Genomic DNA, 23038 nt, shown 5'->3' on the forward strand with positions numbered 1-23038 from the left:
TTATGTTAATTTACACGTTAAGAAATTTCCAGGAAAAAAAGCAGTTGACAGGGAGTTTATATCAATTATTATATTATATTGTGTTACATCATTTATTTATTCTTTTATTTATTATATTATGTGCGAGTACGACCATCTGAATGTGTTATTGTGTATTTTGACCACTGGAGGTATTTTAGGAGGAAGTACATGAATATGGGTCATGAATTACTAACAAAGAGCAGCTCTGTTATTTAAGGAGAGAAAAATAAAGATTTATGGAGTTAATTTGTGTAAAATCTACTGTTATACAAAGCTTTTTGTGTATAAGGTGCTTGTCACTGCTTCCACAAGACTTATCCTCTTACTCAGCTCCTGCAATTTTGTTGGCTTTCCAGTGTCATGAGACACATTACCCAATGCATGGACAAATCCCAGCAGATCTAGTTGGAATGCATTGTGTTGAAAATGGTTGTAGTGCCATGGTGAGGTAAAACATCTTCATTTCACTGGTAGGAATGCTAGCTCGTGTGTTTTCAGTTTTTCATTAGATTGGAGAGAGAATAGAAGGAAGAGTAAGAAGCAATTATGGTAAATATTTCAGGTGATGCGACTCTCACCCCTGACCTCTGATTCTTGGAATCTCGAGGACAATTAACCTGGAACATTCAGTTAAAGACATCTCTAAAGCCTGGCCTTGAAAGAAATGCAAGTAATTAGCCCCACATTCATAGTTATCTATGTTTTTCATCAAAAGGATTATTTTGTGTAATATCTCTTGTTTGAGAAACTAGGGCACCAAAGAGCAAAGATGAAGACCGTCAAGTCATGAGATTTTCAACAATCACATGTAGACTTGTTGACTATGAGGAACAATGTTTTTTTCTTTTTTTTTCTGGACTTTCCGGTATAGATGTGGGGGTTAGTTAAAGGGATAGTTCACCCAGAAATGAAAATTCTGTCAAAGTCATTCCCAAATCTTTATGACTTTATTTGTTCTCTGGAACACAGGAAAAGGACATTCTGAATAGAGTACTGGTTATGCTTTTCCATGCAATTATAATGGATGAGGATTTTCAGAAACATAAAGGAATCATAAAACCCATGCGTTATGATTCAAGGCATCTTATGTTATAGGCTACAATAAACTGATCAGTGGTGGCGGTGGGTTTTAAAATAGAGGAGGCACACTACATTTTTGAGGTCTGGGGATTTTTTGTCTGTTTTTGCTTAAATGCTTAAAATGTTTTTTTTTTTTTTCACTTTTAGACAGAAAATGTAAGAAAATGACATAACACATAAGCAAGACGATATAAATATAATTTTACTCACCTATCACCTGAAGAAAAAACATCCCATGCATGGGGTCTTCCTTTATTTTTAATTTGTAGCTGTTGAATGCTTAGTAAATTTAATGGTGATTAAATATTCAATTTATCTACCTTCAATAGTTAAAGTAGTTGCTAGATTATCAGCGGGAGAAGTTCAAATGATCACATAAATTATGTATCTACGATGATTGGTTCATAAATGAAGGGAGGCAAGCCTCCTCTGAAAGTCGATGAAAGTCAAATACTCAATGGAGTTTTAACCAATTAACGGAGGTGAAAGTCTCTGGCTATGGATTTGCCTCCCCCTCCCTTTCTTTCCCTCAGACTCGCTTTTGCACAGTTTCCTAAATGGTTCAACAGCAGCGATGGTTTTCGACTTAAGTAATATTGTATGTTGTTACAATGGTGAAATTACAAACATTATTGTATGTAAAAACTCAAAATCTTTGCTCCCCTGACGTGCTGCCAATGAGACAGACTGAATGAGCTTCACCTCCACTGAGCTTAAAACTGCTGAGATCCAATCAATGAGTCAGTGAGTCATTCAATAACACATTCAAAGCAGTTTTGTGAACTAGATCCACCAATTTATTGAACAAATCTAATTTAAAAGAATGATTCATTAACCTCTCATTGATACAGTGCTGATTCTCAGGGCTGGTTTTCAGTGAATAACATCTGTCACACATACCAACCATTTTTAATGATATGTTTATGGTGCATTTGCGTTCTTTTTAAATGGGGATAAGTGCAGATCAAAAATAAAACAGTCTGCATAATGTATCTCATATTTTATGGGAGAAATAAAGTCATATATGTTTGGAATGACATTAGGGTGAGTTAATAATGACTATCCATTTAAGGGAAGCTTAATCTGCGCTCAATCTGCGCTCTTTGTCAGTCTTATGAAGGAGGTTTTCCATCCTTCACTTCCTACCCTGCTAACAGTGCATTGAATGGAGTCTGTCATAATGGAGTTTTCAACCATTGAAGTGTGTTGTTGTTGGGGTTTTATATTTATTTTTTATCCCATTGCTTTAATTAAGAGGTCAGGTAACCCACAGATGGCCATCTAAAGACACAGCTTTACAACTCCTAAATCCCCTATTGCTTTTGACATTGTGTATAAAAAGAAAACTCACAGGAGATTCCCACAGGAAAAATGTCATAAATAACTGTTAAGCTTTAAGCCAGCAAAGATAACTGTTTATAAGTCTGATCAATGTGGAGATCAACTGAGTCATGTTTTGAAATCTAATACTATCACTTGAGACACTATGTAACTAGCAAAGAAACGAACAAAATAAAAACATAATGAATAAATAAATATCAGTAATATTCAAATATTCACTAGCGTATCAAAGATGGTTGGTTCATAACCGTTGCGGAAACAGGACAAAAGTTCATTTGAGTCACTATTGAGATGTTTACAAGAAGTTAAATCTTGGATGTCACAAAATCTTCTGAATCTGAATGAAAGTAAAACTGAAATAATCTGGTTTGGGCCCCCTGACACTCAAAACTCTTTTGACTAGGGTGAGTTAGCCCCTTTCTGTAAATCTGTAGTGAAGAACCTTGGTGTCCAATTTGATAGTTCTTTGAAATTTGACAAACAGATCAATTCAGTGGTAAAATCTTGTTTCTTCCTTTCAATAGCAAAGGTTAAAAGGTTAAAAGGTTAAAACCGTTCTGGTCCTCGAGTGATTTTGAAAGGATTAGTCATGCTTTTATTTCTGTACGACTATTATTGTAACTCACTGTATGTGGGTGTCAGCCAAGTACTATTGAATCGTCTTAAATTGGTTCTAAATGTGTCTGCTAGACTTTTAACAGGGGCTCGTAAAAAGCAGCATGTAACACCGATTTTAGCATCACTTCATTGGTTGCCTATGCAGTTCAGAATTGATTTTAAATTATTGATTTTTGTATACAAAGCATTGCATAATTTGGCCCCACCATACTTTGTGCATCTCCTTCATATACATAATAATCCCATTTATATACACACATATATATGGGATATATATATATCCCATATACACTCCCATCTAGTTCTCTCAGATCAGCAAATCAGATGATCCTAGACATTACAAGGACTAGACTGAAATTGAGTGGTGATCGGGCATTTGCTGTAGCATCTCCAAAACGCTGGAATAATCTTACCTTTACATCTTAGACTGGCTGCCTCTTTAGGTTTTTTTAAACGAAACCTGAAATTACATTTGCTAGAATTAGCGTTTGTTCATTGTTTTGTCTGAAAGTATATTTAATTTTTTTAAAGAGTTCAGTGACAATATTGCATTCAAGAATAGCCTAAGTGTGGTTTGAACACACAAACTTTGTTGATCACACACCAGTTATGCTAATTGTCAAAGACACATGAAGTTGAGGCCAATTACATAACTTTAGGCATACAAATTTTTACGTTATTAGCTGATTATTACTTTTTTAACAGTACTGCAGTCCCCAACTTCAAAAGTATTTTTGGACCCTGATTGCAATTACAAAATGTTGCTGTTTAGATTTAAATAGGCCAATGCTTAAGAGTTCATAATTGGATAATTATTGCAGTGATTATGTTTCTAGCATGTTATACGTATGTTTGGCAACAGTTCTTCTAACACTAATTGTAAATAACATCACAACATATAGATATTTTATAATTTGAAATATAATCATTTAAGTCAAGTCAAGTCAAGTTTATTTGTATAGCGCTTTTCACAATACAGATTGTATCAAAGCAGCTTCACAGTATTAAATTAAAACTAGATGTACCGCATCGCGGTACAAAATATGACCGCCGCTCAGGCCTGCACTGGCTTTGCACAAAAATAAATGACGTGGAGTAATTTGGCTGTATTGCGTGTTTATGTATATACCTAAAAAAAGTAATAGTATGTGCATGTCTGTCTGTGTGTGTGTGTGTGTGTGTGTGTGTGTGTGTGTGTGTGTGTGTGTGTGTGTGTGTGTGTGTGTGTGTGTGTATGTGTGTGTGTTTGTGTATGTGTGTGTCTGTGTGTGTGTGTGTCTGTGCGTGTATGTATGTGTGCGTACATGTGTGCGCGTGTGTGTTTGTGTCTGTGCATGTGGATTTGTATGTGTGTGTGTGTGTATGGGTGTGTGTCTGTGCGTGTGGATGTCAGTGTGTGTGCATGCTTGCGTTTGTTTGTATTCCTGCATGTGTGTGTGTGACAGTATCATCCTAAACCAGCAACCCTTCGCTCAACAGCACCATCTACAGGCCGATGAGTGTACAGTCACTAAATGTGCACATAAATGAATTTATTTTATACCCCCCCATGGATGAAATTCTACAAAACTTAGCAGAGGATACCCCCAGAGGATGTCAAGTTAATCATACACATGAAATATGGTGCAGTTCTGAACATCTCCACTGAAGATAGGGGCGATTAAAGCAGAATAATATTGCATTTTCATTTTTTATGGGAGGGGGCGCAAATCACAAATGAGTGATTATGGGCTAGGTTGATGTGGGCCCTTAAGAGCAACATACCATAAAAATGTATTCATCCTCGGTGCCACGGTTCAGGTAGTTATTTAGGAAAAACTGCATTTTTTGGGGTTTGGGGGGGCCCAGCGCGGGGGGGGGGGGGGGGGGGGGGGGTGAGTGGCCCCCGGGGACCAAACGAAATTTTTCCGTAAAAGTCTAGTAGACCAACATACCATAAACATTTCTGCATCCTCTGTGCCACGGTTCAGGTAGTTATTTAGGAAAAACTGCATTTTTTTGGGTTTGGGGGGGCCCAGCGCGGGGGGGGGAGTGGCCCCCGGGGACCAAACGAAATTTTTCCGTAGAAGTGTAGTGGGGCTACATGCCCACCAAATTTCATGTTCCCCGGTGCTTCGGTGTCCCTGGTATCGTTGACGAAAAATTTACGGGGGCCCCAGCGCGGGGGGGGAAGTGGCCCCCGGGGACCAAACGAAATTTTTCCGTAAAAGTCTAGTAGACCAACATACCATAAAAATTTCTTCATCCTCGGTGCCACGGTTCAGGTAGTTATTTAGGAAAAACTGCATTTTTTTGGTTTTGGGGGGGCCCAGCGCGGGGGGGGGGAGTGGCCCCCGGGGACCAAACGAAATTTTGCCGTAGAAGTCTAGTGGGGCTACATGCCCACCAAATTTCATGTTCCCCGGTGCTTCGGTGTCCCTGGTATCGTTGACGAAAAATTTACGGGGGCCCCAGCGCGGGGGGGGAAGTGGCCTCCGGGGACCAAACGAAATTTTTCCGTAAAAGTCTAGTAGACCAACATACCATAAAAATGTCTTCATCCTCGGTGCCACGGTTCAGGTAGTTATTTAGGAAAAACTGAATTTTTTTGGGTTTGGGGGGGCCCAGCGCGGGGGGGGAGTGGCCCCCGGGGACCAAACGAAATTTTTCCTTAGAAGTCTAGTGGGGCTACATGCCCACCAAATTTCATGTTCCCCGGTGTTTCGGTGTCCCTGGTATCGTTGACGAAAAATTTAAGGGGGCCCCAGCGCGGGGGGGGGAGTGGCCCCCGGGGACCAAACGAAATTTTTCCGTAAAAGTCTAGTAGACCAACATACCATAAAAATTTCTTCATCCTCGGTGCCACGGTTCAGGTAGTTATTTAGGAAAAACTGCATTTTTTGGGGTTTGGGGGGGCCCAGCGCGGGGGGGGAGTGGCCCCCGGGGACCAAACGAAATTTTTCCTTAGAAGTCTAGTGGGGCTACATGCCCACCAAATTTCATGTTCCCCGGTGCTTCGGTGTCCCTGGTATCGTTGACGAAAAATTCAGTAAGGTGACAAAAAAAAAAAAAAAAAAAAACTTTGACAATCCCTATATGACCGCTTTCGCTAGCTACGCTAGCGGCGGTCATAATAATACAACAAAGTTTGTTTCAAGAGGAATTTATTGATTGATAAAATTTTATTAAATATCCCCAAAATATCCCCAACTGAGCAAGCCAAAGGCAACAGTGGCAAGGAACCGAAAAACTCCTTCAAGTGACCTAATGGTGTCCTAAAACTCCATCAGGTGACCTAATGGAGAAAAAAAAACCTTGGGAGAACCCAGGCTCAGTCGGGGGCCAGTTCTCCTCTGGCATTTATGAGCTAGAGGCCGGATTGTAGTTTGAACTGTAGGATTATATGAATGCCTGGCTGAAGAAATGCGACTTTAATCTAGTTTTAAACTGGGAGAGCGAGTCTGAGCAACGAACAGTATCAGGAAGACTATTCCAGAGTTTTGGAGCCAAATGTGAAAATGCTCTCCCTCCTTTGGTGGTTCTGGATATCCTAGGTATGACCAAAAGCCTTGAATTTAGTGATTATAGGGCGATAGAAGATCCGTTAAATAGACTGGAGCTAAGCCGTTTAGGGCTTTATAAGTCAGTAGCAATACCTTATAATTAATACAGAACTTTATAGGTAACCAATGCAGTGATGATAAAATCGGTGTTATATGATCATATTTTCTTGATCTCGTAAGAACTCTAGCGGCGGCATTTTGGACTAACTGTAGTTTGTTTATTGAGGATGCAGGACAACCAGCTAATAAAGCATTACAGTAATCCAGTCTCAAGGTCATGAATGCATGAACTAACTTTTACATGTAAACTAAATAACATTTTTTTTACAATACTAACTAAATAACATTTACATGTATCTTTTATTTATTGTATACTTATTTCTGGTTCAGTTTCATTTATTTCTGTTTGCCTCACTTTTAAATGAAACATCTGTTTTTGGGATCTTGTCACTAAGTGATGATAGTTGTCAACAACGATAACTTGTCCAGACTCATAGGAATGGCAAGTGCAACAATGGCCTCCATATACTTGCACATAATCAGAAAATAAATCTTAAAGCCTGAAGGATAAGCACTTAACAACTGAAGGAAAGCACTGAGGGATTTCCAAGCCTTTCCCCCCTGCTTTATGCCAAAAATTAATATGTCTGCAAGTAGTTCCAATTGGACAGGGTTATTTGGTGATTTGAAGTGGTAAAATTACCTCACCAGCCTGTTGGAGTCTGAGAGGAGAGTGATATGACCAATCTCTTCTTTTGTCTCAGGAGGACATGTGTTCCAAATTCCCTATTTAAATTCTGCAGTTTAATCCATCTTTTCATAATCATATCCAACATAGACCGTGACTTATATTTACTCTATGTTCACCTTGTTCCAATAATCCTTCATTATTTTTATCTTATTTTTTCTACATTTGTATTGAAGAACTATGGCATCATTTTCATTTTGCACATTTACGCACACATACAAGCACACACACACACACACACACACACACACACACACACACACACACACACACACACACACACACGTTGGGTTTCCATGTTTTATGGGGACTTTCCATAGACATAAGGATTTTTATACTGTACAAACTGTATATTCTATCCCCTACCTCTAAACACAACCCTCATAAAAAGATTTTTCTAAAAATGTCAAAAAACATAATTTATTATGATTTATAAGCTGTTCCCCATCTGTCAATCACTGCAACATTATGTTGACTGACAAATAAGGTCTCACTTGGGAGCCCCAATCACCTCTGAGTTTTAGAAAAACGGCCAGTGGAATTGATGAGTGCAATTTGCACGCCGAGCCACTCCCCATACGGGTATATAAGATGGCGGCACACATCCACTCATTCAGATGTTTGCTTCATAGCTGAGTGGTTGCACAGCGATCACTCTTCCAATCACCAATCAACGAAATAGTGTGCTACGGAGATCGTTCTCGCTGGTGGAGAGGGTGCATTGAGCGGGTTTTGCCATCCTAAAAGAGCAGTGCACAGTTTAGTGCAGCGAAATTCCCCTGGTTGTTTCGGTGAGGCGACACATTCAGCCCCGGTGCCTTTCTTCACGGAAGTGCATGAGCAGGTTCTGAAGACATGGAAGGCACCTTTCACTACCCAAAGCCATTTTGCAGCTTCCTCCACTCTCCCTACCTTCGATGGCGGGGCCGCCAAGGGGAACGTGGAGATTCCCCAGGTAGAGCGTGCAATTGCGGTGCACTTGTGCCCGCAAAGTGCCGCCACCTGGTGGAACCGTCCATGTCTTCTGTCCAAGGCCTGTACGACGATGGAAGCCCTGGCTGCTAAGACTTACAATGCCACTGGACAGGCCACCTCTGCCTTGTATGCGATGGCCATCCTGCAAGTACACCAGGCCAAAGCACTGAAAGAACTCCACAAGGGGTTGATGCAGGAACAGAGCACAGTGACTGACCTCGCCCTCCTGGCGACTGAAAGTCATGCCGCGGGCCCTTGGTCAGACGATGTCTCGTCATCTCTGGCTGAACCTTGCTGAGATGCGGGAAGCCGACAAAGTGCGCTGTCTCTGTACCCCCATCTCACAAGGTGGCCTCTTCTGTGACACTGTCGAGGACTTCCCAGCAGTTCTCGGCAGTCGAGAAGTAGACTGAGGCGATAAAGCACATCCTGCCCCGGCATGACACCTTTGCCACCAAGCCTGCGCAGCTGTCCCCCAGTCTACTCGTCGTCGAGGGCGTCCCCCTGCAGCGTCTACATCTGCTCCGGCACGACCGGAGACAACATCCCCGCCACCCCGTCAAGCTTCCCGCAGGATTTCCCACAATCCTATGCGTTCCATTTGGTGACAGTTGAGCTAGTAAAACAAATATTCCGTCTGAAAGTTGCGGTTGCTGGTCAGTTTGTGTAAATGTAATTTTCTGACCAACATTTTTCACTTCTGATGTCATTTCTAGTGAGAAATTACTACTGTAGTAATTAAATATTTGTTTAGTTCTCACCAAAGCTTGCTCTATTTTGCTGTAGATCATTACTGAATAAACTGATCATCAGAACTGATACGCTGCCTCAGAAGTTTGTCCGTTTCGAGAGGTACCTTTGTGCGCAAATGCTGCCTGCAGAGTCATTGCCACAAGGCAGCTGTCTAAGTTTTCAGATGCAGCCACATATATGATTTTTTTAATATTTTTTTTTATATCATTAGTTTTAAAACACTGTTTTTTATCAAAGCTGAATTTTCAGCAGTAATTATTTGAGTCTTCAGTGTCACATGATCCTTCAGAATTAATTCTAATATGCTGATTTGGTGCTCAAGTACCATTTATTATTATGCATTTTTAAAACAGTTGTGCTGTTTAATTTTTTTTTGGAAAACATGATTTAAAAAAAATCAGGATTCTCTGATGAATAGAAAGTAAAGAACAGCATTTATTCAAAACAGAAACCTATTGCAACATACATTTTTTTTTTCTTGTCACTTTTGATCAATTTAATGCATCCTTGCTGAGTAAAAGTAATAATTTAATTCACAAAGAAACTGTAGTGTATATCATTTTTTTATTGCATTCTGTATACTAAAATGCTATATTTGAAATATATTTGAATAAAAGATTGTACATAAACAGACGGGGGTTATTTATTTATTTGTTTGCCTTTTTTTGATAGGCAGGGAACACCATGAATTAAATTGGAAGGGACCATGCCAAACCCATTAATGGGTTGTCCATGTACTTTTGGTCATATAGTATATTTTGTACAACCAGCGGTGTTAGACACCATCACTCAAACCAGAGCTTCCTTTACCAGGCAAGCTTATGCTTTCCTGTATCACTCAAAAAGTGTAAAAAGTTCCTGCAGTGTGTGACCTCAATTGTGTTTTGCAGATATTGACGTTACATGCCCCTAAGGCACATAGATACCTGGAAGCAAGCGAAGAAATCAATATTCTGGCAGAGGACATGCAGATCCTAGATATACCCATCTTGTGTGAGGTTTTTTATCTGTTGCACTGACATACCTTTTGAAAACTTTGTTATAATGCAGAAGATGAGATTTCAAGTAACACTCCGTTGCACAGACATGAGGGACGTGTATCGAATAGGATCATTAGCACCATCCAACACAGTGGGAACAGAGATGCCATTCTGGGCAGCCCCATTAATCATTTATGATCAAATTAACGTCACAGGGTTCACATATGGCCTGACACCAGCCATGTCGTTCCTTTTAAAATCACATTGCACATCGATTGCAACGCACAATGCATGAGATACAAGAGATGAGATGGCAAATATGGGATGAAAAAAAACAGTTATCATAGTGAACATCTGGTGCTGTGGCTTCCGCCTGTGCTTCAGACGCTCGAGTGACTCTCTGCATTGTGCAAAGCTCATACAGGGATGAAGTGGGATTGTGTAGCTGAAGTGCAAGGATCACTATCATTAATCTTTGAATTTGGTGTAAAATAAAGAAAGAGACTGAGAGAGAGAGAGAGAGAGAGAGAGAGAGAGAGAGAGAGAGAGAGAGAGAGAGAGAGAGAGAGAGAGAGAGAAATAATCTAACATTGTTTACTAAAATTTAAAGATAAATAGACAATCACAATATGCATTCATTTTATTATATGAGCAACTGCTTTTTAATTATTTTGTCACTGAAATGAATTAATTAATTATGTATTATTTCCTAAAAAAAACTCAACAAAAAAAAACAAAAATGTATATGCGATTTATAAATGAGGATGCATTTTTGATTTGTGTGTGTGTGTGTGTGTGTGTGTGTGTGTGTGTGTGTGTGTGTGTGTGTGTGTGTGTGTGTGTGTGTGTGTGTGTGTGTGTGTGTGTGTATGCGTATGGATGTTTTAGAAATCGTCAGTAGAAAATTGTATGATAACATTTATGATAATTCTATGACCGTCTTTATAAATGTTTTTTTAGCAAATAATATATTGTTGCATGTATGCTCTATCTTGTGTGTTTTTCAGTCCCTGTGACCTAGTTTTCCCCAGTCTGTGTAATTAGGAATGTCATTCACCTGTGCCCTGGTTATCACTTATCACATTAGTTCTAGTATATATACTCACTGTGTCTTTCAGTCCTTTGTCTGATCTCGTCAGTGTATATGTGTTGTGCTATGTTCCTTTCTTCCTCAGTGTTTGTCTTATAGATTATCTAAAGACTTGATTTGTGATTCATCTTCTTCGTCGAGTGTTTATATACAACCCATACGTGGTTTATTTACATATTAGTGTTGTCACGATGCTGGATAACTTCGATATGACTAGTTGGAAAAACTCAAATTGAAAGTCATTGATATTCATACAGCAGAGTCATATGATTTGTATATCTTTTGCTGTATATTATCACTAATTTAACTCTAATTTCCATTATTTGCAGAAGAACAAAGTTTTGTTGTCCCATTTATGTGAATATTAGAATGACTTCAAAGACACTTTCAACACTTTGAGAGGTGACGAAGATACATCTGTAGTTTTCATCATATGAATTCATGTCTGTACATCGCCAGTTTTCGCTCACTGACTCATCACTGCACTATATTTATCTTGTGTCATCCAGTCATACTTGAGAATAAAGACAGTTATTGGGCAAGTGGTCAAAGAATTACGCCTCGGAAAAGTGTTTTCTGTTGACTTCACTGTGCCACAGGGAAATGGTGGACTTTCTGAAGACTGAAAGACTTAAGTCATGTCAGAGAGCATCAGAGTGGAGGTCTGCTGTGATTAGAAGCCTGCTCTGAATCGCCTGGATTTACACTGATGGAAGGATTACCATGAAAACAGGGAGATGGGATTTTTTAAAGAACATAAATCCCACAATAATCCCATCCCACAGCATTCCCTCCCACGTCGAAACACACGCAGGTACAGCCTCGCGTCCCTTTCATAAACAGGGGTTGCATGAGCAAACAGCACTGGGTGAGATAATGTGTGGAGACATGGAAATAAGAGGCAGGGAGTGAGAGAGAATGAAAAACTGCAAGAGGAAGCCCAGAAAATCAGTCACAGGTGTCAGAGGAGGCACCAGGTGAGACAGCAAAGGGAAAAGAAGTGAGGAAAGTAAACCGAATGGAAAGCTATTCTGAAATATCTATTTAAAATAGACTATACCAGAGGTTTATAGCATGGAAAGGAAGTTATAAATATAAATGCACATTATAAAAACAATGGTGAGAGAAAAACTATTTCTTAAATCACAGAAATAAAGTTACAAATAAAGTCAGCAACTAGGGCTGGGCAACAAAAAATGTTTTATATGAATCTTTTTATCCTCTCATTAAACAATAAATGAATATGTTTTATTACAAATATATTTGAATCCTGAAATGGGATTTTCGTACACTAAGTTCTCATCAAGCAGGCAGCAGTGGTTTATGGGAAAATTGACTCATCTAAGGGAACATCCAGAGCATAACAATGCTGCTTGTTATGAATCATTACCACAAACTCTAACACGGCGGACACGTGGGATGCAGACCACACCACACTGCTTATTAATAACTCTCTGACTGCCACTTTCCATGTGACAAATCAATACATGGGAAACTCTATTGATCAGGAAGTTACATTACAGTATTCGTGCCCTGATGACAAGATGAGCTTCTCATTGCACTACAAAAGAGGTGAGAGGTCTTGGAGTGACAAAACAGACTTATTTTCTCTTGTGTTCTGAAATCGCTTTTGAAATCAGTGAACCGACAATTGGTGGTGATTGATGAGAGTCCTTCACACTCCAGTGTGCAGGGGATGTAACCATAGTGACATATATCATTGCCTAAGATTACTCACTGATTCAAGACATGGCATCTGACCACATGAATACTCTCACATTCAAGAGAATACTCTCTTCTTCAGACTCTCGCATGCTTTTCAAAACCTTCTCCTCTCTTCTCAACCCTCCTCCTCCTCCTCCTTCATCAACCCTAACAGCTGACGATTTTGCCACATTCTTCATAAATAAAACAACCACCATCAGCGGCCAATTTACCAATCCACAAACTGGCACACACATTTAACCAGCTAACACACACATTCTACCCTCCTTCTCTCTACTTTCAGAGGCAGAAGTCTCCAAACTCCTCCTTTCCAATCGCCCTACCACCTGTCTGCTTGATCCTATTCCCACTAACCTACTTCAAGCCATTTCATCCTTAGTTGTACCCGCACTGACACACATCATAAACACCTCTCTTCACACTGGTACCTTTCCCAAAGCATTTTAAGCAGGCGTGTGTAACCCCACTGCTTAAGAAACCCACTCTAAATCCAGCACATCTGGAAAATTACAGATCGGTATCTCTTCTTCCATTCGTCGTGAAAACACTTGAACGAGTTGTTTTCAACCAGATATCTTCCTTCCTTACACAGAACAACCTCTTGGACAACAATCAGTCTGGTTTCAAAAGCGGACACTCAACTGAGACTGCCCCTGCTCTCAGTAATTGAAGCTCTGAGACTGGCAAGAGCAGCTTCCAAATCCTCAGTTCTCATCCTGCTGGATCTGTCTGCCGCCTTTGACACAGTTAACCACCAGATACTCCTGTCAATCCTAAAGATGAAGGGCATCTTGGGAACCGCACTCCAATGGTTCAAGTCTTACCTCTCAGGTAGGTCCTTTAGGGTATCGTAGAGGGGTGAGGTGTCTAAGACCCAACATCTAGCTACTGGTTGCCAGTTGCCACTGGCATCAAATTCAAGTCACTGACGTTTGCCTACAGAACAACCACTGGCTCTGCTCCCTTTTACTTAAACTCATTACTTCAGACTAATCCAGAAACTTGCGCTCTGCAAGCGAACGACGTCTTGTGGTGCCATCTCAAAGAGACACAAAATCTCTTTCTCGGACCTTTACCATGACTGTTCCCTGCTGGTGGAATGATCTGCCTATAACTCTACCAGAGCTGCTGAGTCCATAGCCACTTTCAAGAAACGGCTGAAGACGTTTCTTTTTCGACAGCACTTGATCCAGTAATACTAACCCTTTCTCTTCTCTTCTCTTCTCTTCTCTTCTCTTCTCTTCTCTTCTCTTCTCTTCTCTTCTCTTCTCTTCTCAAAAAAAAAATTTTGAAATGTACTGCGATTATTATATTATTAAACTGAGAAGGGTCATAGCACTTGCATATTGTTGTCCTACTGTTAGTTTAACTGCTTCTATTGTTTAAGCGTCTGCTAAATGAATAAATGTAAATGTAAAATGAATACATTAGCAAAAGCAAATGAATGTCACATTCATTGTGTAAAAAAAGGGTCATTGGTCATTTAAAGGTACTTTTTGTTATACTGGTTCTCTCCTCACATCCTGATAGCAATCAATAATAGAAGTGATCTGAATATTAAACATGTACATTTATCTTATGTGGAAGTCTCAGGACCAAAAAATGTTCGTCCAATCATTGCATTCAGTGCCACAAACTAACAGCAGCCACCTTTTACAGTTCCTCCTGAACCAAAACAACAAGCTTATGCTGCGTTCATGCCATGTTGTAACCGTAATTACCAGATGTAACGTGACATTCTACTAGGAGTGGTTCAAGTCTTCAGACTCGGATTTATGCGTTTCTATGTCAACACTATCAACGCCGAAATGAATCTGCAGCAGTCAGTTTAGTCTTTTTTTAGTCACAAGTCTTAGCTCTGTAAGTTCATTCATTATTATTGTAATTTGATGTGCTTTGAGACATGAGGTCATTTAACGCCGACTCTCGTCTCGTGAAGCTTTGCAGACTCTGCAGCTTTGCAGCTGTGTGTGTTCATGTGTTTTGAAAGAGGCGTGGTTTTGCAGACGCTCTGAAGGGAGGATGGGATCTTATATGCTTTCAAAGCTAGCTTGCTATTGCTAGCCTCTCCAGAATTGCCTGTCCTACTGTTCATTTTTAAATATATTCATTTTTGGTCTATTCAAGTATAGGTCTTAAGTCACAGTCACATTAGAGAAATCTGTTCATCATATAGAGTGACTGTGTCTCTTCATACATTTTTAACTAAACTGCTCAATTCATATGGAATAGTTTTACTTTATGAACTTTTTGAAGCGTCAAAGTGGTAGTTTCACCACTGTCAACTGTCAATGGAGGGACAGAAAACTCTCAGATTTCATCAAAAAGATCTTCATTTGTGTTCCGAAGAGGATGAAAAGATTAAAGATGAAAGATGAAAAGATTAAAAACAGAACACAGATGATAGACGGTAAGTAAAACATCTCTCAGTAGACTTGAATGAAGCCAATAATTGAGTCAATTTGCACACTAGTGGACAGGCTAATAATTCTGGGAAATTTGAAACCATTTTCAGGAAAACGCTAATGATTTTTATCAACAACTTGCGAAGCAGAGTCTAACAGCACACCAATTCTGCTCATCTTCACAAAGGACATTTACCGCACATCTGACAGGAAACAGGCTGATGGATAAATGCAAGAATGCGAGTAACTTCACTAAATCATATCTTTGAGTGAGGACACAATGGTCTAAGCGACAAGGATTCAACGAGAGCACTATAAAGAGAGCACTGAGAGGTTTCCAATAACAGTGCATCATCTCGCAGGTAATGGTAGGTCATGCACCATGTCTAAAAAGCCTCTGTGATCATGCACTCTCGCATCAAAAGAATTGACCGCATGACCTTCAAACATGGGAGCAAGATCGTATCCATCATCGGTTTTAGCCCTAAACTAAACAGCTTTTAGGATTTACAGTTCCTCAGCATCCACAATAAAGCCTTGTGTAACCTTGCTGTATAATGCAATAAATACATGTGCATGAAACATACTAAAACACTGATAAACATACCTATTGAAACGAGCAAAAACATTTAGATGGCAAAAATTATTGTAAATCAAGCAGAGAATAAGTAAAAATAAAATAAAAATAAAGATCTACCAATGAGTTAAAGGTGCTCTAAGCTATGTTGGATGACGTCACTTCTTGTTGATGTTCGAAGTATTGTCAAACAAAACGGAGGCTAGCTCGACCCTCCCTCCTCCTCATCCCGTCCCCCCACCCCCTCCCTTCCGTGCTTCCTGAAACAGTCATGAACCATTTAAAAAAAATTAAACTGTCCCACCTGTTCTCGCCATCTTTTGAACGCTTTTCCGATGTAAATTCGGGACTTCACGCATTCCTTCTCCTTTTCCCTATTCTTTGTTATTTATTTATCGGAACGTCATCTCTTTGGTCGTGTGTCGGCCATTTCAAAATTCTCAAGAATATAACATTTTAACGTTAGTTGTTGTCTAGGAAATCTCTCCTCTAGCTAACTTCCCTTCTCATGCTTCTCTCTCCTCCACTCCCCACACCCTCCTTCATGTGCACGCGCACTAACCCCCCAACCCCCACACCCAAATCATTCTTGTCGGTTATTGGCTGGAAAACTGTTTGTTATGTTTCGTGGTCCAGGCTGGGCCAGTTTGTTTTTGTTGCCGTTTGTGGAGCCTGGGCTGTCTACAGAGACCACGTTTTTTTAGATGATGAGGAGATGAGGAGGTGTTTGCTGTATGTGACAAAAAAAAATTTGGTCTAAAAAACGCATGACATCGCTTAGAGCACTTTTAAGCAAAGTAGTCACTAAAATATGAATATATTTTGAAAGTAGGAGGATATGCTTAACATTAAATATGTTTATTCTTTTTATAAGCATTGAATATATGAAGAGTTCAGATACAAAAGCCTCTTAAGTGCCATCTGAAATTTTCTTCTAGAATGATCATTTTATAAAGCTTGTATATTTAATTTCAGTAATTTCACTTAAATGACAATTAATAGGTCATTTGCATTGTCATTTAAGTGAAATTATTGAACTTACATATACAAGCTTGATAAAAATGATCATTCTAGAAGAAAATTTCAGATGGCACTTAAAGGCTTTTGCATCTGAACTCTTCATATGCACTGCAGACATGGACATGTGTTTTTAAAATGATGCTTATACATGTCAAAGGCTGTGGTAAATAAACCAAACTGCAACAGTAACGGCTATTATAATCAAAAATTTTAACTTGCTTATACTGTTAGATGAATATTATTCTATATTTTTCATTATTTTCTATGTGAAATACATTGAAGGTATACAGACAAAAAAAAAAAAGAGGTTTGTGATTATTATAAATTTATAACATAAAAACACTTCCCTCTTGTTAGATATTTCTTGTTAATTACTTCCAATGTTTTAATAGGAATTCAAAGAAAATCACACCGGGGTTAACATTTTAGATAAAGTGAACTTCTTCATTAAGGACTTTAATATCCTCATTTAAAAATTATTAATTATAAAAATGTAGGGGGAAAATACAGCTACATAAAAGATTTCCTTTTATGAATGAAGATTCCCAAGACTCCTAAGCTTAATAGGCTTTAATAAGAGAGAGTATTAATCTCTATATGCTGAGGATATATTGAACTTCACTGTGATATGTTTGTTTTTACGTTCTCTTCAACCCCCCCTCCGGTGATCAGATACAAATCTACACAGGGCAAAGAGATGCTAGATATCTACAGTGATTAAATTATGTTCTCCGGGCCTTACCACATACCATGACTGTCCCGTTACTGTGATATGTAGGTTGTTTCTTGTTCAACTGAACGATAGATTTTACAAAAGAGGCCTTCAGAAACAGAATGAAAGTATAAAGCAGGGTGGTGATCATCCATCTTTCACAATTGGCAAAAGGGGTGACAAAAGACACTCACAGCTGATTGTGTGGAGTTGCATTGACAGAAAGTACAAGGGCAACTCATATAAAAATCTCAGGTTGGGGTCTTATATGACCTTAAATTAACTGTCAGAAAACTGATGGGCTCTATAAGATTCTCAAACCACAGGAATCATGAGCTTTACCAGGCAGGATATTGACAGTTCTCTTGCAGACGCTGTCAATATTCAGACCACCCTTCCCTTTCCAATCCCCGATCACTGTGATCAGCAATCATGAACTCATAGCCCACAGGCTCACACACACACTGTAATGCTCAACTTAATTAACTCACAATCAGGGTCACTGGAAAATTAGGAATATAGCAATTTGTAAGGTCAATGTGACTCAAAGTTCAGCTGATGTATTTTAAACAAAACACTCTTCTTTAATTCTTCTTTAAAAATATTTAACATTTAACAATTAAATCATGAGAAGTGAATTTGTGAAAACGGTCATGCATTACGTGTTCAGTCTATAGGCAAGTACTTTACAAAGTGACATCCCCAACTACTGGCCTGGCAGCATAATACAGCGTTTTTAGTGATTTTCACGGATCCGTGTGGACGGGATAGCTTTGACAATGTTTGACAATGTTACGAAAAAAGCGAAGGAAAAACTTCCGTTTTTAGTTTTCGTGTAAACGTACTTTTATTGTAACAAAAGCCAGAAATTACTTAATTGTTTTAAATTGCTTGTCTTCATAATGCACCAAAGAAAGTTGATCTAAATCTTCAGTTTCAAGCATATCTGCTCTGTTATTGGGCACTTTCGCAAAGGACTTTAATAAACATCAAAATGAAAAACTTTAATAAAAATAAAACCCTCTGAAACCAGATAGACCAAATATCCCGAAGGGTTCTGATGGTTCTTTCCTTCCATCAATTCTAAAATGCTTTTATTAAATTAAGTGGACATCTGTTTCTGTCTCAGAATAATAATAAAAAGAGGTAATTGTGAAAATTGTGGGAGATTTTAAGTACTGTTGTAAGATATTCGCAATTGTGAGATACATTTTAGACATAAACAGGCTTGCATGTTATTATTTACTCTGCAATCAGACTCTGTTGTGTACTATTTTGGCAGATGTCTTTTGAATAGAATAATTTTCTGTGCCGCATTTACCCTCGAGCGTTGTGGCTATCTATAGATCTGTCACCTCTTGTGCTGTTTGCACATGGGAATAATTGTCTCTTGAATGCACACTGCCTCAGATTCACTCTGGTCCGGAGAGAGCACACTCTTGCAAATGCTTATTACAGGGCTCTAGGCTTTTGGAGTTCTGGGTGTGAAAGGCATAGACAGAGATTTTATTAGCCGTACCAGGAAAGATTTCAGAGAAACATTTCATAATTCCTTTGAGTCAGAAGAAACGAGCAAGTGCATTTCGACTAAGTACATGACATTACTGCTGAGGGAACTCGGTGCACGTGGTTGTGACTACAGCACCACCTGATGGAGGCATGGCATATGCTAATTGAGAACAGGATTTTTGTGATTGAAGACTTTCTAAAGCAAAAACACGGATCTGACCTTGTTGGGTTAGGGGTTAGACCCATGGGAGTCTCCAGTTTCCCACACTTACAACAAAACACAAAGAAGTGCAACGAAATTGAGCCCTGTACTTGTGTACTAAGTTTTTATAAAAACAATAAATGAATAAAAATTGATGGCATTGCCCTTTTTTTCTTGACATTTCACAAACCAGTGACATGGTGATAGCCCAGCTATAGCTGTTGCTAAGCAACACAATTGCTTCTGCAGTCATGAGGGAATTTTTCTGTCCTGTCTGGCTATGGAGTAAAGGCTCCAGCAACAGACATTCACTTCATTGCCAACGCTAGACTAATATCTTAATAGCCAGCTGACAATTAGAGCATGATGTGGCGTTTTCATGTTTTCTGAACCAATGAATGTGTCCTGAGTGACAGGCATGCCGAACGCAGCAAATTAATGAATTTCCATGGAAGGCTCAGTGTGTCTCTAGAAAATCATTAACATAAACGGACGGCACAGACTGCATTCAGCTGTTTGAGCTACTACTCTCCCCGGGTGACCTGTGAGTTGCTTAAGAGATAAATTACAATTTGAATGATCGTATCATTTACCATAATGGATTTAATCTACTTTGTAGTTCAAATGTCTGAGACCCACCAAAGAAAATGCTTCTATTTTGCACAAGCACATACTTGTCTTGACGTGTGCTCAACAGTTAAACTAAAAGAGAAAACTGACTTTTTAATGTGTGCTGTAGGGTCCCTTGCAGCAGCACTGAGAATGAAGTGTACTCATTTAGGTTAAGCAATTTTGTTACACGTACACATATATATGCGTAAAGTGCGAATGACATAAATTTCATAATCAGCAAATACATACATACTGTCTGTGCACAGCCTGATTTTTTCAAAACTCTGTATGCTCCTCTCGCTCATGCAGCCTGAATTTTTTCCCCATAACTTCTGGAGAGAAATAGCGCAGACACTGAGGATGAAACTTTCACGCACGTTTTAGCCACTATGCTCCAAATATTTGTAATTGTCTACCAAAATGAAGTGAAAAAGGCAACTAGCATTCATATTTTTAAAAAGATGTATCTTTTTAAAGTTGCTTATCAGTAGGCTATAACAATATGGTGTGAAGTTGTGTCAGTCAGTTTTATGTTTTTATTTTACCTTCCGATTCTGTTATAGTTGTTTTTTCACTTTTAAAACAACTATAAGAGCTGTTTCCAACACTCATAATAAATCAGAATTTTAGAATGATTTCTAAAGGATCATGTGATAGACTGGAGTAATGATGCTGAAAATTCAGCTTTGCATCACAGGAATAAATAATTTTTTTAAGTATATTCAAATAGAAAACTATTATTTTAAGTTGTAATAATATTTCACAATATTACAATGCTTTTTTCTGTATTTTTGATCAAATAAATGCAGGCTTGATGAGCAGAAGAAACTTCTTTCAAAAACATAAAAAATAGTAATGTTTCCAAACTTTTGGCCTGTACTGTATATTGAGGTGAAACTATATTGCCAATTTCTTTATTTTACATTGTGAACCATTTAGTTGTTTTCAAATACCTTTATATTGACATTGTGTGAATTTGTATTACCATTATTTGTTTTTATAATTGTGAAGCACTTTGGAGTTGCATGAGTTGTGGCGTGCGTTTTGACACAATGACTTACCAACTGACGATTGGCTCTTTTATTTATAAGGCGGGACTTATTCCAGTTGCACTTTCTTTCTCCCGTTTTTATAATAATAATAATATTATGAATTAACCATCTTGTTATATCTAAAATATTTGGTCAGAGAGATGATAGCAAATAAGTAATGCTACAGTCAGTGGCCATGGCACTGAACAAGCAATCGTTATTATAGTTCAAAAGAGCAAACAGTCAATAATCTAATAATCAAGATTTAAAAAAAATGCAAAACTGCAAAGTTGCATTTGTCATACGTCACCGTGACAGCAAGTGGACTTGCTCTTTCAATTGGCAAAAGAGGAATAACATGGATGAAAGTTTCTTGGCAAGGAGGATTGTATGCATCACAGGTACAAGGGAGAAGGCTACTAACATTAGGTAAGACAAAACTTTTTATTTTCACAACTTGTTTATTGACTTGTAACCAAACAGTTTTGGCTGATGAATCATTGACTTTCATTTATCAAAATATATTTTATGTTCCACAGTAGAACTAGAACGTTATGCAGGTTTGGAAACTTTTTGTTTTGGGACTGTCTTATTTTACCTGCATTCAGCCTATATCTAGAAAAGAAGCTTGAGAAGGAAACCTTACCTCAAACGGTTTCACTTTAGTTTTAGTGCATGATTCATTCTCGACAAACCACAGAACCCAACTGTGACTCAACTGAGAAACTCTCTTCAATTGACCAAAGGTGAAGCCTATGGGATTTTCTGAGAAAGCGTGCAGAGGAAGAGGAAGAACGTAGGCGTCTTTTCCATTATTTAGCATACAAACCCACTCACTCACCCTTTATGGTATAATTTCCTCCAAATAAACCTGCTGTGAGACACAGACAAATAGATAAATAATGAAAAGCTCAAAGAACCAGTGGGCCAAATAAGTCACGATTCATAGTCAGTCAAAGAGAGTAAAAATAACCCCCCGGTTTCTATTTCTCCCTTCCTCCTGTGTGAGGGGTATTTTTAGCAACTCAAGACGTGTTTCATTGAGGCGGCAGACCCACTCGTCTGTGGCTGGGCGCACGTGAGGCTGTGGCACATGCAGGGATGAGGAAAAGAGAGGAGGGGAGATGGATCAAGTGCGCATCCAGAGCTGAAGCACCGGAAGCGACTGCATCACTTTGCTTTAAACAACTCCAACTGCTTTTGCAAGCTATACTCACATCCGTCATTCACAAGAAAACAGCACAAACATTTCCTGGTTGAACGTATGACATTGTTTGTGTTACAACATTGATTCACATTGACACAACAGCAGTACGTCAACCAATGCAAGTTCGTTTTTTGTGGTCATTAAAGCAGACGTTTTACAAAAATTCAAACAGTCTAATTCAAATGTCGGTAATTTCGGATATTTACTTGCATCTTTAGATGTAATGGGAAGATTGGATAATTTTCCTGACCTAGATCTTTGAATCTCGTTCAGCAAAAAAGAACAAATCCTTATTCAAGTCATTTTGGTCATTTGAGAAGTGTTAAATTATAAGCCTACATTTCTTCCAATAGCCAAATTCCCTCCATCTCTACTCACGATCAAATTCCAAATTTGGAAATCACGATAATACCAGCCAAAGACAAATTACGAGAAACGATTAATGATTAATTCACCTTACAAGTCATTGATTAGTTCAATATGAACAAATCATTATGAGCAGCCTATCACTAATCTCTAGTCTTGGTCTACTGATCAACAGTGGCAATTATTATACCAATAAGCCTCATTTTGTGTTTTTTTATTGTGTCTTATTGATATATATGTTCTCATCTGGCCTTAAATGTCATTTCAAGGTCTGTGTCCTGGCCTTGCTCGAATTTGGATCTGATTTAGGTCCTTATCTGATTCATGGATATTCTCTGAACCACTGCACTGTTTAACTGTAATTGTTTTGAGACTCTAAAAAAACGGACAGACTTTTACATTTCTGTTTTCTTCGGCAATCAGGAATGCCTCTTCCCTGAAAAACTAAATAACATGAGTACATTTGGGTTCATCTATTTCCCTCTGGCAACTTTGGAAAGGGCATCTCAAAACAGCAGTGCATG

The 23038-nt window shown here is 38.8% G+C and overlaps 1 long non-coding RNA gene across 1 annotated transcript in view; it reads left to right on the forward strand.

The window, feature by feature from the left end:
- The window catches only part of LOC309485128, a 300702-nt gene that overhangs the window by 139166 nt on the left and 138498 nt on the right, over positions 1–23038 (forward strand). The window lies entirely within an intron of this gene.

The sequence above is a fragment of the Leuciscus leuciscus genome (genome assembly GCF_965113295.1).
Source record: "Leuciscus leuciscus genome assembly, chromosome: 21".
Classification (NCBI taxonomy): domain Eukaryota; kingdom Metazoa; phylum Chordata; class Actinopteri; order Cypriniformes; family Leuciscidae; genus Leuciscus; species Leuciscus leuciscus.